This window comes from Pezoporus wallicus, unplaced genomic scaffold (assembly GCF_028554395.1).
Source record: "Pezoporus wallicus isolate ANWC-B61680 ecotype Strahan unplaced genomic scaffold, APGP_CSIRO_Pwel_v1 scaffold_3294, whole genome shotgun sequence".
Taxonomy (NCBI): Eukaryota; Metazoa; Chordata; class Aves; order Psittaciformes; family Psittacidae; genus Pezoporus; species Pezoporus wallicus.
In genome coordinates this window covers 7,630,373-7,648,457 of record NW_026635478.1, presented here as the reverse complement: position 1 = coordinate 7,648,457, position 18,085 = coordinate 7,630,373, and the positions used below count along the sequence as shown (strand labels likewise).

At 38.2% G+C, this 18,085-nt stretch overlaps 1 long non-coding RNA gene across 1 annotated transcript in view; it reads left to right on the top strand.

The window, feature by feature from the left end:
• Positions 1–927, top strand: part of LOC130608646 (uncharacterized) — a 39,072-nt gene extending 38,145 nt beyond the window's left edge. The window contains exon 3 of the long non-coding RNA XR_008974597.1: positions 634–927. This is a non-coding gene — a long non-coding RNA (uncharacterized LOC130608646). The remainder of the gene's footprint in view (positions 1–633) is intronic.
• Positions 928–18,085: the final 17,158 nt, after the last annotated feature.

Sequence of the window (18,085 nt, the reverse complement as noted above, 5' to 3'; positions counted from 1 at the left end):
TAATAAAAGATTTAACGTAATATAAAAATTCTGTCTTTCATGTGGTTCAGTTCATTTGCCTTGTAAAGAAGACATAAAGCATCTTTTTTACAGACTGCATTTTTCTCAGAACATTTTTAGTCATGTTTTTCTCCCAGTTGATTTTTTTTTCTGTGAATATCCCTTTCTAAAATTATGTGCCTGAAAAGCAAACCAAATAAATTTGATTACTCTAGAATATGTGCATTTTTTTTTTCCCAGACCCTCATGTACCTTTTAGTTCTCATTTTATCTTTTTTGTGTAGTTTAAAAATTATTTTTAATGTTAAGCAGGAATAAAATATACATAAATCAGTCAATTAAATGTTACTCATATTTTGTTACAAAAAAGGAGCCAGTGTTTCCTACTCCCAGGGAGTTCTGTAAAGGGCAATAGAAGCTAGTAATAAAAATATTTTCCATATTTTTGAATATTAAGATTTTTGAAGAAAGGCTGGGAATGTCATTCGAAGAGCCAGATTTCAGAATTTAGCCACCTCAGATATCTCAGATTTGATGTAGGTTTTCACTATCTTTGCAGTCATCTAAGTAAATTAGGATACTGAGAAGCAGTCATAGTAACAGAAACCTTAGATTTGTGTTGTGTAGTTTTAGTCATCTGAAATTTTGGTACCTCCCTCTGAAGGGGGAATGGTGACCCTGAAGTAGGTGCCCTCAACAGGCAGAATGAGTTTGCCCTTGGAAAGGCTGACTACAGAAAGAGGTGGAAAGACTGCCTTGGAATAGACGCCTACCTATAAAGGAGAGTTTGTATGCCTAAGTTTTTGACTGATGCAGGTAATGAGGTGAATCCCACTTTGGCTATTTTTAGGTTCAGGCTGTGAGTTATGCTTTCATTTTTTTGTTTTAATAAGATGTTAATCTCAATGAAATTGTTTGTACTTACATCATATAATCTGAATATTGTCCCCCATTTTTTCCTATCTGAAAGCAATATTGTCCCCCATTTTTTCCTCTCTATTCTCATATTTTTCCTGATTTATACTTGTTCATTCACCGAGCTTTAAAAATACAAACTGCAGATTTACTTGTACTTGAGAACTACATATGTATGCTTATAAGATAAAGTAAATGTTTGGACATGTTTCACACATCAGGAGTGCATAGTTTCCATGGTGATGTAATTCATATTGGTTGTATATTCATCTTGGTGGTACATATTCAACTCTGAAGTGTAGTCATGTCTATTGCATTCAAAACTACTGTAAGATTTAGCTTATTTCAAAGTTACATTCATACTATGGTGTTTCATTTATGCTGCTGGTTGGCATGAAGAGTTTCTTGGAGTGGTTAGAGGATCATACACTGATTCCATCATCAAGGATAAATTATACTTATTCCAAGAGAAGACAACAAAAAAAAAATCTTACAAAAGTAGGATGAGTGCTGTCTTGGTGCACAAGTGATATCACTGATAATAAAGCCGGTAGTATATGGTTCTTATTACTTGAACTGAGTAAATGAGGGAGCATTATGACCCCCTAAGTTCATGGGGTTTGTGCTGTTTGGGATTCTAGCTCAGTAACCAGGACATTGACAAGGGTTTAAAATACACCACACATCTGTTTGTAATTGCCTAATTTTGATGGTGTATTTCCTGAAGAGTTATGGTAATATAAAGAACTGTGAGAGGATTAAAAGGTTGTTGAAATTTCCAGCTATCTTCTCTTAGCGTATTTTCTTTTGGATTCACGCAGTCACTTGCTTTAAGGTCAGCTGGTTTTAAAGTACTTACAAGAACAGAATTTCTGAGTTACAAGTCTTCTGTATGACTCTCTATGTAAATAATCCACTTGTTTAGCATTGAATGATCAACATATACAAAGATTCCCAGGCTAGTCAACTAGCTAGAACACAGAAATGGATTAGCTTTTGTGACTTTAGAACAAAGAACATAACACCAACACACAATTAATTACACATTTCAGCATTATAAAGTTGAAGAGATGTAGCTAATAGATTGCAGGACTGCTTGTTGATTTAATAAACATAGCAGGACTGTTGACACCTATGCACCAGTGAAGTGATAAATTGAAGATTATCTGCTTTTTCCCCAATCTCCTGTCATTTACTCAGCAATTATGGGTCTGATGCTGCTGTTACTAGGTTCTGCCTTTGTAGGAGAGGTGGTTTCCTGTTTGTTTTTTGTTTGTTTCCTTGTTTTTACAAGACAAGAGGAAGACTGGGAAGTGCTTCTGATGGCCTTTTCCAGGCTGTCAATTAAATCTGACTGTAAGTTAGGAGGATAGCAGCTATGATGTTGATCCTGCCACTTATTGAGGGATTCTCTCTCTTATCTAGTGTATGTCATACTGACTGGCTCAAAGAACTTGGAGAATTCTTTTACAGCCAATGAGAAAACATGAAAAATAAATAATAGTAGAGGGAATAAAACTTTCATATTAGTAGGAAAACTGTAAACTTACCCTAATTTCTCTTTGCTGTGCTTTTTCAGATATCTTTGTCAGTGTTTTTTGCCAGTGTGTTCCCTTGCTTCCTCCCCTTGTCCTCCCTCTTGAATAACCTTCCCCTTCCTGAGGAGCTTTGTATTTTCTTTTTAGAACATTCATAATCATTTCCTTGTCTCATTCCTGTCTCCTTGCTTACATTCTTTCCCTGCTCCTGAGACCTTTAAACTCATTCTTTTATCAAAATTAGCTCCCTACTTTTTTCCCTATTTCAAATGAACTCCAAGCCATTTGTTCTGTCCATCAGCCTGAAACTCACAGCTGTCTACTTTGTTGATGGCCAGTAGTGGTAACAGTTTGGGACAAGGGGGGAAGGGTCAGGCCCTTGCACTAGTCAAGGGAATTAGCTTCAGCTTCTTTGTTGGAGGAGAATGAATGTGGGAGAGGTCTCTTTATTGCTCTTTGTTTACTCAGGTGGCGTGGACTTCATATTTTGACATCTTTCTATCTCACCTGTGAAAAAAGTATCATGGGCTGTATTCTTGAGGGACTAGGTGAATACCTGTAAAAGAATTCAACAATTAACAAAACTACGGTATCCTGTCTTGAGACATAAGTAATACAATAAAAGAATATACCTATTAAATGATAGTGACCTCTATCTCAAAACAACTTGTAAAAAGGAACAACATGTGCAATAACATCTTTCCAGCTGTGGTGCTGCACAGCATCTAGGAAAGTAAGCTTTATGCCAGACTAACTCTTGGAAAAGCAGGAGCTGATTTTAAGCTAAGAATCTAAGGGACTATTTTTGTAATGGCAGAAGGTCCATTAAGATCTGCTGTAGCATAAATGTGTATACGTATAATATGACTCAGATTAAAGTCACTTATAATATGATGGATATTCTTGTCCAAAGAAATATACCTACATTAAAGTAATCGATGGCAAATCCAAAGGTTGTGTTCATGATTCCAGCGAGTTACCTATTTTGCCTTGTTATTGCTAAAAATTTTTAAAGGGCCTCCCTCAGCTTAAGTTAGGTAACTGACATCTCTCTCAAAGGACACTAGGAAACACCAGTGTTGGTTCCTTTACCTTTTAGTACAAACTTTTGGCTTTAGTATAATCTTTTAGATGACCAGAATTTTTAACCAAGGATTCGTTTTTGAGTGTGAGATCATGACGTTGTACTTGCTATTCTGAAAACCTTGTCCCTGGTGCTTAGGAAGTTCCAGATAATGGCATTTTTTGCCACCTGTATTTGGTTTTAACCTTTGATAAAATAGTGTGTGATTGTCACCGGACAAGGTAGACCTTTCTAATAATGCCTCCTGTCACTGTAAAGATAGTGTCTTACTGAAGCCTGTTAATGATGTTTTGTGTCCAGTTTTTCCTGCTCTTTGACATCATTCTGCGCTATTGACTCCCATTACTTTCTGTGAGAGTTTGGTTAAAAGGTTTTTGGTTTTGTTTTTTTTATTTTCAGTGTGATCCATTCAGTATATATTGTACCCCTCAATTTCATGTTTGGAGGAAGTAAATTTCTTATCTGGGGCTTTAGAGAGAAGCTTCCAAGAGCTGCATTTTGAACAAACTAGGGAAGTAAAGAGAAGAAAAGTTCAGCAGGGCTTCATACAACATTCCAGGCTCATGAGGACTGAAGAAAAAATCTGATTACCATTTCAGAGAAAGCTTATCACAGGGAGAGTTGACTGACTGCTGCTCCCTGTACTTCATTCTCATTGTAACCTTCTCTCTAAAAGAAGAAATTACACCTAGACTGAACTTGAATGACTGTTGTGAGTCCATTTGGATAAATTTTACAGGTAACAAAAAAATAAGACACTATTTTGGCATTTTTCAAAAGACAGAATCAGGTTATTGGTACCTCAGAGTGAATACTGATAATACTGCTGGCCCTGATCTAGAGTCTTGGAGAACACTGCTTTCATACATAAAGGCTATTCTAGGCTTTGCTGAGTTTTTCTCTTCCATAAAACACTCCCACCATGTAAGAGAAAGGTTGGACTCTGGAAGAATGACTGGGAGGGACCACAGTTCTAATCTGAAGCAAAAGGTCTACTTTTTTCAGTAGGCTTTTAACTCTTAAAGAAGTGGTACACATTTTGCCATGCTTTTTCTTCCTGCCTGGTTTTCTAGACAGACTGTGACTGAATTAAACCAGCATAGCTGTAGGAAAGAAAACATTCTAATAACTAAGTTAATGCATGGTATTCCTAAATAACTGCAGAGCAGCTCCAAATCTGCCACATGCCCCAAAGAAAAAGAAGTTTAGGATGGAGCCTGCAACGGCTGCCATCCTGTCTGCCTCTCTGGTAACAATTTCCTGTTTGCGCTAGCCCAGTTGCTGTCTACCACCAGCTGTCATATCTGAGAGTCAGTCTCACGGGTTTGTATGCTTGGTTTATGCTCATCTCAGCCACCAGAGAGACAGAATGGGAAATGAGAAGAACTTGGAGCTCATTCACAATCGTGAAGCTTCTTGTCTGTCTCTGGAATTACAGTGTTAGAAAGCCAAACCTCTGTTTTGGTGGTTCATTTCCTGTCTTTGATGTAAGAGCTGTAGAAAATCAGATCAGAAGGCTATTACTGACTTATTTTTTTTTTTTTTTCCATCCCATCCCACCCTGCTGCCCCCCATGTGGGACAGCCCAGACTGGCAGAATTACACTTGTTTTCATATTTAGCTGTAATTGTCTTAAATCAGTACTTATCTTCATCAAAACCCAAGAGCACTCCCTTAGAAATGTCTCTGGAACATTGATAGTGGGAGTGAGGTGCTTACACATAACCACCTGGTGACATTTTTTATGGCCTTGGGTATGTGAGACATCAGCAGAGGGCTGGCAGATACGAAACAGATTTACAAGAGGTCTGGCAGGCCATACTGGGTTTTTAAAAATGGTAATAGGCACTCATGTTTCATCACTTGAATCATGCTTCTCTTGCCACTCTGTCTGGTTCGTATTGTCTTCTCTGACACTTTTAAAAGTTAACCCACAAATCTCTGCAGACATTAGTGGCGCTGCTAATGAGGCCCCTTTTAGCTTACGGTGTGCTTGAGTTCTCTATAACAGTAACGCCCCCAACCTCACACAGCCTAGTACAGACCCTGTGTAGTTTTGGTAGCAGGGTGTCCTGGTGCCAAGCCTTTAATGCACTTGCCATCCTTTTTCCATAATGCCATTATTGTCTTGCTATTATCTGTGACCACTTTTTATAAAATGGGTGGCAGATCTAGTTGGAGCTGGACTTAACTTTGGGCTCCCAGCCTTCTCCACTGTTGTAGCAGGTCTTGTATACAAGCATAGATGGCAGTTGGCACAGGGCAGATGGGCATCTGTGTTTCAGGGTTGGCCCTTCCCCCCTCCTGTTGCTGTACAAGACTGGCAGTGGAGCAGTTGGGTCTTCATCATTTCCCCACAGCAGCATCTAGGGACTGGTAAGGGTTTTTTTGATATAGTACCAGAAAGCCATAATAAATAAATAAATAAATGGTTTGAAAACAAATATCCACTTTGCTTAGTGTGTCATTGAAGAACAAGCTCAATATGAGTGAACAGTGTGCAGCTGCAACAAAGAAAGACAACAACATGCTGGGTTACATCAATAAGGGCATCACCAGAAGAGATAAAGATGTCATTATCCCATTCTGCTCAGCACTTGTCAGGCCACACCAGGAATACTGTGCTCAGTTTTGCTCCTCACTATACAAAAATCTGTGGACAGGCTGGAGGGGGTCCACAGAAGGGCCACAAAGATGAGCAAAGGACTGGGAAGCCTGCCTATGAGGAAAGGCTGGGAGAGCTGGGTTTGTTCAGCTGGGAGAAAAGAAGGTTCAGGGGAGACCTTACCACCATGTTTCAATATTTAAAGGCTGGCTATAAAGGTGGAGTCTCTCTTTCTACAAGGAGCTGCATGGAAACGAGGAGGGGTGATGGGCACAAGTTTCTCCTGGGGAGATTCCAACTGGACTCAAGGAAAATTTTTCACAATGAGAACAACCAGCCCCTGGAATAATATCCCCAGGGAAGCAGTGGATTCCCCAGCACTGGACGTTTTTTAAGATTCAGCTGGACAGGTGCTGGGACATCTAGTCTAGGTCATGCTTTCCCTAGAAGGGCTGGACCACGTGATCCTCAAAGTCCCTTCTAACCTGGTAGTTTATGATTCTGTGACAAATCTTTTGCTTCAGTCTTCTTGTCCACCCATAAAATTTCAGTGGCTTTTTGGGTTGCAATGATTTGACACTGACCACTCTAGGTCCTCAGGGAAAAGTCAGACTTTTTCTCAAGTCTGAGACTTTGGCATCTTTTTCTTTCTTTTTTATGCTACAGGCTATTGCGTGCTGCATTTCCCATACTCCCTCCTGTTTCACCTGCACTCTGCAGCCATTCATCAGTTGAACGGTCTGTGCAACTCTCAGAAAAGGAGAGGCACCTACCTTGCTGTTATTATGCCTGCTGCACAATTTGTGATTCTGTAAGTCATGAAACAGAAAGAAGAAAGATGACAGCTCTGTGAGATATTGTGTAGATTTAGCCTGGCTTTTGTTTTTTCCTTTAGAGATGATTCTCTGCCATGTTCTGGTTGCCTTTGTTAAAGACAATTTTTATTTTTTTTTTTGGCAGTGTCAGCACTGTCAGTTCAAAAACTGACCTACCAGTAAATCAAGATGCTTTATATTTGAGTGCTCTGCTGTCTTAAAAAAAAAACAGGAAGACTTCTTTCTCTTGAAAGAAGTCTCTTCTTTCTCTAATCTTACAAAGAACATCGGTGATCTTACTGAAGTAGCTCCAGTAAAAGGAAGTAGCACCACCTTTGTGCAGACAGACTTTGGTCAAGACGATTGCCTGTTCAAAAAGCAGAGGTGCCAATCATGCTGAGCTCTGCTGATTTACAGTCTGACAGAAGGGGCATGCCAAGCAGATAACTAGTAGTGCTGGTTTTTGCTCCTGCTAGAAACAAAATATTGTCAGATAAAGGCATATAAAGCTGGCTTGTACAGCACATGGACCTGCTTTTTTTTTTTTTTCTGAATTCAGGTATAGGTTGGATGCAAGATTTATGTTGTGTGATAGTAATGGATTCAGTGTTTACCCAGCAGTTTTGAGGCAAGAAGGCCAAAGTAGATATTTCCTTAGGGAAAAGAAGATTCTGTGTGTGTATATGTACACATGAGAGAGAGTGCATCTGCAGTAACTATGTACTTTGATAAGCCCTCTTCTAACAGAAAGCATAAGGCAGTTTCACTTGTTGCATTTGCCCTATTTCTTTCCCTGGTATCTTATGGGATATCTCTGTTACACACGATATTTTCTTCTGGTAGCATAAGCGGTCCAATAAATAAGAGGGCTGGGTATCTTGTCTGTGCTGTGATGTTCTTCAAGAGATGTATATGTTATGGGTTGCTGAGATGTGGCTTGAAGTATGTGATGATATGAGTTGTGGGATATGGATTTTTATGAGAATTCCAGGAACAGATACAGGAAACTCTACAAAGATGTTCCTGGTTTTTATGTCACCGGAAAGGTCTTGGCAATTAGGTTAATCCTGTAACATCTTTTAAAGCCCAGTCCAAGAACTGGCGATGATGGGATTGCAGGGGGTAGCTATTACTCTATTTGTAAGGCTGAACTAGTATGTAAGTTGCAGAGAGAAGAGCTGAATGAGTTTGGGGAAGTTGGTTCAGAGTCCTCAGGCTACAGAGCTCTGAAAATGTAAGGAGACAATGGATCTTATAGCAAAAAGTAATTAAAAGTTTCCCAGGACAACAGTAGCTTAATGGCTTGTCTTAGAGGAGAATCTTTTTTACCAGGGCTTATCTACAATAGACATTGAGCCTAACATTTGGATAATATAATAGTTCTGAAACTAGATGCTAAACATCTGCTCTACACGTCCATATGACTTAAAAGGTGAAGGATTATTTTAATTGATTAGGTGGGATTGTGAATTTCGTAAGAAGATATCTGCTTTTTTTTGTTGTTTGTTTTTTTGTTTTGTTTTATTTGTTTGTCATGGCTGTTGACATTGATTAACCAACAGCTGGTCAATCTAAAGCTGCATTTAAAAATCCTTATTCATTATTAATAGATATTGTTAAATACTCACATTCAGTATTAAATTCAGTATTAGCTTTTATTTGATACTAAAACCCAACATCGCATTTTCTTGCATATTTCAATCACTGATTTATCATGAATGAAATACAGTGTGGTTCTACATACATGCCACCAGTGGCAGCAGCTAGAGATCTTCTGAGCTGTGAGGTTATCTTGCAGAAGACAGAATGGTGACAACTCTGGCAAATATGTGGCACTAAGGAGAACTGCAAACTGAAGCCACTTTATTTCCTGTCATATCACCTGATACAGCAGAATTATAAGTAATTACTACTTCTGTCACAAAAGAGACACAATAGTCATTCAGTCCAAGTGAAACTAGTTTAGTTACATTAAACAATTAAAAACTTTAGATATCCATTTTTTTATTTTTGGAGTGATACAAATATAGTTCTGACACAATTTATGAGCGGTGATACAGAAGAATAAATGTCAGTTTTGTAATGTTTCATTTTTATTTAGAAAGTTTATTAATGTAGAAACATTAATCATTTAAGGTTCCTAACTTCGTATAAAGACACAGTATATGAAGATCAAACAGCTAAGCCCTAAAGCTGAGAGCAAAATAAATGTAGCAGTTTACTTGTCCTAGAATGCAGCACAATGAATTAGAATTTCAAATGAAAGGAGAAACTGTAATGGGACAGAAAGAGTATATGGTTAATACATCTAAGGCCACGCAACTGAACTAACTAAATTAGGGTATTTAACATCTTGTCTTGGCATAATTCTAATGCCTGTTATGTGTTTTTGTGCAAATTGTTCATGTATATTAACTTTAAGTCTATTCTCCACTGTTGGAATATTCTGTAACTCTTCTGTTTAACCAAAGTTACATGTAAACACTAAACACAAAACTTGGAAAGACAGTTGTAATGGTATTTCTGGTGATTTAATAGACAGCACAACTATCAAATACTGATGCCCAAGGCTAGAATTTGCAACTAAATCTGCTAATTAGATTAAGAGCTAAAATACCAGTAGGTGTCTATCTGCATCTTTAGGCACATAAGTACTTTTAAAATATAGCCCCTTAGTCTCTCTTTCATTTGTAGAATGGCAATTATAATAATTCCTCACTTTGCAATTATAGTATGAAGTCAAAGATTGTGAGGTGCCTAAATACTGCTATAAAAAGGGGCCAACAAACAAGAGGATCCTTCCTAAGTCTCAATCTCTTTTATTCTTCATTAAGCCAGCCTGTCTTGCTGACATGATGGTGTTTGTACTAACAGCTCCATTACCGGTAAAAGACCACTTTTATCTTTTTTAAAGTATAATCCTTAAAGCAAGAAGTGTTGAAATTCAAACAAGGCGTACAGGGGAGTACACTGTATTCTGTGTTGCTTGTTTTTAAAACAGGATTTCTTACTGTCTCATAAGGCAACATTTTTAAATGAGGGGGAAAAATTTGCTCTTAAAACAGCTGTTGCTAGAAGTGGTTTTGGACTGTGCTGGTTGTCTAAGCAGATTTGGTATGGACATTCATTGGGATTTTATTGTGCTCTTAGTAATTCCACGATATCAGTGCTGGCTAGCATTGTGTTTTTTCTGCCGCATTACTTTTTCACTGTCAAGAGATATAGGTTACATACATTTAATAACTATTTGCATAAAGAAAGCTGTAAGGAATATCTCCTTTACATTTAACTCTTCTTTTGGAATGGCAGGATCTTTTCCACAGCAACTCATAAGCCTGTATGAAAGAAGTAAATAAACTAAGTGGATAAGTTCATGTAAATGTAGTAATAAGCAAAAAATGAGAGTAATCTCAAACGATGTCCTGAAGGATTTGTGTTTTCCAGTCTGTGGCTGATACTGGAGGATTGTTTTTATAAAAGAAATAAACTGCAGATTTTTATAATGACTGTATGAAATGAATGGGTTTTTTAAGGGGAAGTTAAATCAAATTCTCCTTGTTACACTGTTATAGATCTAGAATGATTAATGTAGAAGTATTGTTTCAAAGGTAGTATTTACCTCAGATTAATTCTAGCATAATTAATCTATATCTGGAAACAAAATGTGGACAGTTGTTTCCACTAGAGTAAATAATTCCACCACACACATGACGTGCCTACCCCTACCCCCCCAGTCATGGGGCATTTTCTCAAAGAAAGAAGTTATTTTCAGGATGCTACATTTTATCCTACATTTAATCAAACCATTTGAAGGTAGTCATTAGGTCCTGGCCATTTTATATACTGAAGGAACCAGTACAGACTCAGATAACTTTATGGAAGAACTAGTACTTATTTTAATTACAGCAGCTGCGTTATAAGTTACAGTAAAGAGTTAGTGCACATTCCCTTACAGATTTACGTGCCCACATCTGCATTTTAGAACATATTTCTGCAAATGAATAGTTTGGCTATTAAAGGAATAAAAAAACAGACTCAAGATTTTAAAAGCTGATTTTAAGCTTCAAAGCAGAAGTTCTATGTTTGAAAGAAATACAAAGATTTTTAGTTTTGCAAAGTCCAAATGAAACTCTTAAGTAAAAGAATTCTCCTATGTGGAAAAGTCACCATGATGACTTTTGTCTCCTTATATGCCCAGATAGAAAACTATTTCCCAAAGTTTTGCAGGTTTGGAAACTATTTGTGTTTGACATCTTCGTTGTACACGATGAACATGAAAAGTAGGATGGATTCCTGCATGATAGGCTCTACCTTTGAAATATGAAACAAGAAATCATTAAACTAATTAGCTGGTACAGCCTGGGAAGTGAATTAAAAAGTGCAAGTAAAGAAAAAAATGCAGTCTAGAAGTTATCCAAATAGGTTCTGAACTCAAGAGGTTTGATAGAGGGGGCAGTAGGCTAAGTAGACTTTAAACAATGAGATTATTCCCAAACACTGAAAAAGGAGGCAGATATAGAGAGTTGGGGCTGAGGCAGAAATAAGAAAAAACATATTTTTTTTTCATCAGGATTTTAAAGAAACATTCTAATATTGTTCTGTATGTTATTTCATTCATCTGATATGTGGTACTCTGTTGTAGTAGTTACTTTGCCGGAAAAGCTGCCTAGAAAAAGAAAATATTCATTTTGCAAACATAAAAATTAATTGGAAGTGCAGAGAAACTCATAAGTGAAGATATATAGGAAGGAAAGATAAAGGCTACATGAGAGAGGACATAACTGAGGAGAATCATAAGAAATATAGAAAGTAGTGGTGTACAGATGGTGGACTGGGAGTTTTTTTTCACCCGTCTTTGGTATACGAAGCAACATTCATACCACAATAAAATGTTATAGACAAACTATTGGGTTTTTCCTTTTTTCCATTTAAACATAGTCTGCAGTTAAACTGATGATATTTTTGCATTTGGTGTGCAGACAGTATTGTTGAAACACAATGCAATTACAAAAATATTGGTGGTTCACTGGGGTGCAATGTTATTTCTCTGTTTTCTGCAGCTTAAGGTCTGTCTCAGTGCTTAAACATGGAATTACTTAAGAAAACAAAGGCAACTGTATAGGATGCAGGCAGTATAAAAGTTCTGTACTGTAGGATTAAATCAGATTTAAAATCTCAAAGAAAAAAAAAATCTACTAATGGTAACAGATTGTACCCTGTTTGGATATTGCTTTTTGCTCCAAAACAGTGTGTGACCAGTGTTGGGGATGACATTGGAATAGTAAGACAGTGCTACCCTTCCGCGACACAGTGCTGAGGCTGGTGACAGTTGCCTACACAGGGCTACGAAGTGTCAGGCTGTGGCCATGTCACAGGGGTGATGTGGCTGTGTAACATGCCTGCACCAGCCTGCCATGCCCCGTGGGATAATGGAGAGCAGTAGGTCACATCTGCTGCTCTGTTTGCAGCCCGCACCTTGCAGAAATAGCAGCTGCAGCTGAACGGAAGCCAGTTCCTACAGGGCAGGGTGAGCCTTTTGAATACATTTGTCTAATCATGCAGTCCATTTACTCGGGCTGTGAGCTTCTTCCCAGGATTGGATTCTGAGAGAAGTTTTGCCCTTTTGTTTTCACATGCAGTGTTTCACAGCCAATTCAGCTTTGGCTACTTCAAGGCCTCTAAAAAATCACTTGAATCTAACAATGGCCCTGGCAGAAAACCTCTCTCAGTCCACTTTTCCCCTCTGGTTCATGCAGTGTGAGGCTGCATGAGCCCTGCCTCTCAGTCTGTATTTGAGTTGGTTTTTTTGTTCTCACTAAAACGGAGGGAAGCAGGGCTTAAAATAAAAATTTCAAGAGTATATGTCAGAATCAAGATCACAGTCAGCCTTCATGGAAATTACTATAACTCCATCGATTTCAGTGAGCAAGAGGCTCTCCTGGCTTGATCCTCTCTCTTCTTTGCTATGATGTGAAGCATATTTGCTATAATCTGTCTCTTTCTCCCCAGAGAGGATTTTCCCATACATACACACATATGCCTGTACATAAATAAAATTAGTACTGATATCTTAAGTATCAAGTGACAGTATATATCTACCCGGTTCAAGATGTAACTACTTACAGCAGTGATTAAAGGTCAGTGTTTATAAAAAGTATTACCTGACTGTAACAAAATTGTTCTGGGAGATTTGCAGGGTGATGTCTGGTGGGTGACAGATCAATGCAGGCTTGCTATGTATTCTGAAATATGTGCTTGTTTCTGTGTGTGAATATCCTTAGAGAGAATAAAGGAACTTCCTTTGCAGGTAAAATGAAAAATAAAATAATTAAAAAAAAATCAGTTAAAAAATTCCAGAGAATTCAGGGTGGGAAGAAATTTAAATCTGTCAGCACTGGTTGTGTTTGAAGATTTAACAAGCAATCCATAAAATAATGTTCATTAAGCTAGGGAGCAGCAATATCTGGTAAAGAACTTCCAGCTTGAGCTTTTAGAACTTTCACTGCCCTGCTTTTCTTTTCAAAGCATGCTTCTTAACACTGTGGCAAAACTTGAATATTATTCTAAAAGTATTTTTCCATTCTCCCTCTGCAGAGTATAGCAAAGTAGGAATATACAGAAAGTAGGAATGAAAGAGAGACCCCCAGATGTTATGTTGGCCACTCCTTTGCCCGGAGAGAGGATAAACTGTACTTACTTCATTCCCAACAGATGCCTGTCTAACCTGTTCATAAAAACTTCTAATGAGTGAGATCCTACAATCTCCCTGGAAAATCTATGACAATGCTTCACTCTGTTAATCCTTAATTTTACTTTTTTTCCTCCCCCTGAAGTAGCCTAAATCTCCATACATCATTCGTTTTATGTGATGATCTGGAAGGCAGTGCTATTTGCTTTTAGAAAACTGTATGAGCAACTTGGCTGCTAGATAATTGTTCAGTTACTTTGGCAGTCTCATACTTCAATCCTGCAATAGGAAAATCTTGCCAGTTCTTTGTGATTTTCATGTCTGTCTCATGATTCTTGGTGTTTTTCCTGAAGCTACAGTTACTGAGTCACGGATCTTCACTTTAATTTTGGAAAAAAAAAGTTCACGTTCCTCCCACCCTCTCCCCAAATCATGGCGAAGTCTTAAAAGAAAAAAATAAAAGGGGGGAGGGGGGAAAAGGGGAAGAGGATGCAAGCAAAGGAGTTGGTGTCCAATTTTTTCAAGTTTGCTGTATAAATTTTTAGGCTTCTTTAATGCATGGGCTGCTCATTATTATAGGTTTTGATCCCACACTTACATGAAGTTCTCCTAACTTGCTTAGGTTCTGTGCAAGAGCAGAAATAAGCTCACAGAAGTGAATCCTAAACCTTTGTAATTTATAAATGCAAAAATATCTTTGTGCTGCATGCAGAACCAGCATCGAGTTGAGCACTACACTGAATACTGCACTGTCCTATACAGCCTAAGATTAAGAGTGAATAAACTGCATTTTATAAAAGTATGGGAAATGGTGTTTGCAATCAGTACCATAACAATATCAAATCATGATAGAGAGTGTAGTGTTTACTTTAAAAGGATTGAAGGTTGAAGTGGTTCAGAAAGTTTGGTAAACAGGGAAGGAAAAGGAAACAACTGAGATAAAGTGTTCAGGTGTGGCAGATCAATATGTCATTGTGTATTCACAATGTCATTGTGTATTCATTGTGTATTCATCAATATGTCAGTTTGTGTATTATTAACATATACCAGGTATCTCTTTTATAGGAGAGGTTATGAGTTGCAACCAAATTAATTATAATAAAAAACTGGAACTTTTCAAGTTAAGTGAAATACTAAATGGTCTATGTATTTTGTCTGTATATCACTTGTGGGTTGCTATGATGCTCAAAATAGGTTTGGGTGGTTTTCTTCCTTTCTCTTTTACCCTTCTCCTGCCCCAAACTAAAATACATCTGGTGTTTGTTGGCTTTCTGCAGATGATGGCAGGGCTTAGTGGCTTTGACCCTATTTCATTGTGATTAAGCTTGTTCAGATTTTATGGTTTTAGTATCTGTTTTACGACATTTTCATTACTGTGTATTTTATTAAGGTTCAAGTGGTTTGTATTTTTATGGTTGCATCTGGTCTATATAAACCCTGCTTCAGTTTAAAAAGCTACTTGTCTCAATATGGACATGAGGGAATTTTGAAGTATAGTGGGATGTGTATGTGTCAATTGTATGTTAATTCCAAGAAAACCTTCTCATGGACTAGCTCGTAATAGTCTTACTACCTAAAGTATGGAAAAGGGGCTGTATCTGTGTTGTCTTTGTGTTTGTTCATGCTTGCGTGTCTAGGTCTTATGTTTCCACTTTTATATATTTTGCAATGTTTGTCTTGAAAGCAAGAATTGTTATTCTTGAAAGGTGGTTCAGAATGCCATTGGGTAAGTTATATAATACAAATATGCTGTTGGATTAATATATGTATTTTTAACAAGTATTTAACAAGAAATCCTGTCTATATCAAAGTCAAGGACTCTAAAGTTTAGTTTCCCATGGAGATAATACATTGTTTTCCTCTTGGTAATCATATAAGTTACTGATTTGCTTTGGTATTCAACTGGCCACATGTTGTATAAGCTTCTCTTACGTACACTGATTTGATTTATGTTTAAAGGGGGGCGGGGGGGGCGGGGGGAAAGGGGGAGGTAGGGGAAGAAGATGCTCTCTTTAGTTCCACAGGTTGTATTTCCAAAAAGTAAAATAGGAGAACTACAAATGTAAATTTATATAATACTGTATTAAATAACTAGTCTCTGAGACTGTTAATGCACTTTTCCCAAGCCTGTTTTGTTTTTATTATCATATCCTTTTTCAAGTGTTCATTCTAGAGCCCTGGGAATTTGACGGCAGTCTTTATCTTAACCAAGACCTGACTTTCTTCAGAGGTATTTGCTCTGTTAAATGTTTGCTGAAGTACTGAAATACTTCTGATGCACCAGGATGGCAGTTTGCAGAAGTACACGCACGTTGAACAATATGAAACATTCGGCATAACCTCTTTAAACTCTTTTCTCTAAAATCTTGTAGCATACCTGAGGATGCAATCAAGACTTTGCTATGAGTTCTGATGTAGGCTCCTCATTAACTCCTGTTAACCTGAATTCTGTATCCTTACTTGGCTCTACCCTGGCTGTTATCCATCAAAAATAGCCATTCTGCATTAGCTTTTCAAAAAGCAGATTGTTGAGATCTTGTTGCTGTTAAGTACTATTGAAAATTATAACTCTTGCTTTTAGCATACCTCACATCTCCACCACAGTTTTTAGTTTAGTATATCATTGCCTTTTCATTTTGCTTTTCCAGCACTAACTACCTGTCCATACAATTAGTCCTTCTCACTTTCTCCTACAAGACAAATTTTGTTAATGACTCCAGAGTAATCCAGGATGTCTTACATGTATAAACACATATGCAGGAACATATATTTTTTTGTGCATGCAGATGATCACACAAAGTTTTCACAAACTGTAAGATGGGAGCAAAATGTGTTCACTGGTGCTGATGAAATTAGACTGATAAGGATCTGGTGTTTTTTTCTTTTTATTTTATTTTTGTAGGTCAGTCAATGCAGTCAAGGTTTGGAGGTAGCCTTTATCACCAAAGTCTCTATCAGCCTCACAACTCAAAAAAGGCCCTTTGCCTTTTCTTTGTGTTTCTAGTGTTGAGGTGGCACAAACAATTCCATGCAGTCATATTGGTGTAGTTCAGCATGTATTAGGGGAAGAACTGATGGAATGGATAAATTTGAAAAAGTCACAGAATGTGTGTCTTGCTTTGGATATAGAGCTGTACAGATGCTCCATTTGTGTTAAGCTATTTTTGCATTGTTTCAGTTCTTTTGCATGAGAAGGTAAAACGTAAGTAACAAAAGCTTTTGTGGATTTTAGACAGACAAAATTATACCTTAACTACTGATGTGGTCCTTGGATTATGAGAGAGCTCAGTTTCTCATGTGCTTAGACAAGTCACACTTAAAAAAGAGTAGACCGGTGCCTTGAAACTGTGAGATTATTTTCACAGTACAAAGCACGGCTGTTCATTTATGTGCACTGCCATTTGTAAAGCACAAGTTTATGTCTGCAAAGTTTAGAACTTGTTGCAGGACACACCTAACAATAAAAAACCTAAATGAAAGCTAAATGAACACATGCAGGCTCCTGGAAGAGCTCTGTCAGTGACAGATGTGCATACATTGAACTTAAGTTAGTTTATTGAAAAGGATATGGAAAAAGGGAACTACAACCCCTGTTTTCAAGAAGGGGAAAAATGGGAGACCCAAGAAACTCCAGACCAGTCAGTCTCACCTCTGTGCCTGGCAGGACCATGGAACAGATTCTCCTGGAAACCACATGAAAAACAACGAAGTGGTTGTGACAGCCAATATGGCTTTACTAAGGGCAAATCATGCCTGACCATCTTGGTGACCTCCTATGGTGGGGCTACAGAAACTGACGGACAGGGGCAAAGCAGTTGATGTCATCTGCCTGGACTTGTGCAAAGTTTTCGATACTGTCCTGCACAACATCCTTGTCTCTAAATAGGAGAGACATCAATTTGATGGATGGACCACTCAGTGGATAAGGAATTGGCTGGATGGCCGCACACAAAGAGTTGTGGTCAACAGCTCAATGTCCCACCAGAGACGTGTAAGAAATGGTATCCCTCAGCGGTCAGTGTTGGGACTGATCCTGTTCAACATCTTTGTCGGTGACATGGACAGTGGGATTGAGTGTGCCCTCAGCAAGTTTGCCGATGACACCAAGCTGTGTGGCTCGGTTGATACGCTGGAAGGAAGGAATGCCATCCAGAGGGACCTTGACACACTTGTGAGGTGGGCCAGTGCCAACCTCATGAAGTCCAGCAAAGTGAAGTGCAAGGTCCTACACCTGGATTGGGGCAATTCCAAGCACAGCTACAGGCTGGGCAGAGAAGAGGTTCAGAGCAGCCCTGTGGAGAAGGGCTTGCGGACGTTGGCTGATGAGAAGATGAACATGAGCTGGCTTCAGTGTGTGCTTGCAGCCCAGAAAGCCAACCGTATCCTGGGCTGTATCAAAAGGAGTGTGACCAGCAGGTTGAAGGAGGTGATCCTGCCCCT